Raw genomic sequence first — 1839 nt, 5'->3', positions numbered from 1 at the left:
AAACAGCAAGACTGTGTCTTCTCATCTTGCAGTATCTCACCTCTGTGTTTTTACTCGTACTTTCCCCTTCACCTGGAAAACGTTATGCACTTTCTATTCATTTTTGAAACTTAGATAGAAGGTGTGACCTCTGACTACTCTTGTCTCCAATGGTAAGAGGGACATGAACTTTCCCTTCTCTTAGTTTAGTGACTTTCTATTGTGTATGAGATGTATCATGAAAGTAGCAGCCTCCACTTTCTCATATGTCAGAGTGTGAATGCCTTAGGAGCAGTTTTATATTTCCCATAACATAAATACAAATTGATACTTAAGAACTATTTGTTTAATGAATTGATGACTAAACATTTTATTTTTTTAAAGATGGCATCTGCTAAAGGCATAATGTAAAGTCATGAAAGAGATGATGGAATTTTAAACCTTATTTGGAGAATCTGGGAACAGAGATTTAGCTCACAATCTATCAGATCACACTGCAAAGTTATAATTGTGTTAATGTGTCACACAACCAAGAAGTTATAGAACATTAACCAGACCCAAGGTCTCCTGATACCCTACCATTGCTTTTATTATTATTATTATTACTACTCTTACTAAAACTCTGTTTTTTCCAAATACTTTCATGCATAATTAGATATCTAACAAAACAAACCACCATGTTATTCCCTGAACAATGTAATTTATTTTATCTCCTCAGTTTCCATTTATGAGTCTTATGCAGTAGATTATGTGTCCACAGAATGTTAGAAGTGTGAGAGCTAAAGACAGTAGAAAGTCTGTAAGGAAAAATAAGTCAGTTATACTTCCTTTACTCCTTCATTCTCTGTTAGATTTTTTTTTAATATACCACTGTCACCAGAGAATAGTTTCATGTGATGTTTGAGAATGGACATTGAATGAACTAAATGTTGAAAATTCATTTTTATAAGGAATTAGCAGTTTCTGTCCTTTATTTTTCAATTACCCAGAAAAGACTTTCAAAAGGAATCAGTCTTTCAGAGATGGCTGATAGAAAGGAAGTAAGTTCCACGGACTAGGGGAGCATATTCTATGGCACTTATTTATAGCCATTCCTGTGCCTACTACAATTCATTGGTGATGCTCTATTTATCACCCCACAGCCTTATATTATTCTCCAACTTTTATGTCTACCTTGTGTATTTGTGCCTTGATTTCCCTACATGCTCTTTTTAACCATCACTCATAGATAGACTAAAACTCACAGGATGATTAGAACATTTCTGAAATTATCATTGGAGACCTCTCTATCACTATACCCAACACTAATTTTACTCAATTTTCCACATAAAATAACCCAACAGGGCCTGTTTCTCTATGTTTCCTAGCACAAAGCTATTAGAAATCAGTGAAACCTAACAATCTAATAAAAATAAGACTCAAAAACTAATATTACTACAATCATTTCTATTTTTAAATGATTCTATTCTCTTTCTACTTCTGACATCTCAATACCTCCAAACTGTGTTCCTACCTCCTCTGCTGAGAATTATGAAAAGTATCCCCTAAAGCATCACTGAAGAACTTTTCTTTTGTCTCTTATTAGTTGTGGGCCTAGCATGCTGGTTTATGTTTATACTTTCCCAAGCTCCAGGGATCCATTATTGCAGCATTAACTTTGGCAAAGTTCCAGTCTTTTCAATGAGTAAACAGGATGTAGAAAACAACGTGGATCCTAAATCTCTCAGGTCCAACAGGCTAAAAAGGACACAGGAGAAGGTTAATACTGGCAATTAGCTGGCAATTAGTCCCAGGTTGCCTGATAGCTCATTAGAAGCTGAAAATTGTTGCAAATTAAGAAAAGAGATGTAAATATAGAAA

The sequence above is a fragment of the Bos grunniens genome, chromosome 3 (genome assembly GCF_055505025.1).
Source record: "Bos grunniens cultivar Pamir isolate PY7600 chromosome 3, Bosgru_T2T1.0, whole genome shotgun sequence".
Classification (NCBI taxonomy): Eukaryota; Metazoa; Chordata; class Mammalia; order Artiodactyla; family Bovidae; genus Bos; species Bos grunniens.
The sequence above is the reverse complement of the archived record's forward strand: the minus strand, read 5'-3'. Positions refer to the sequence as shown.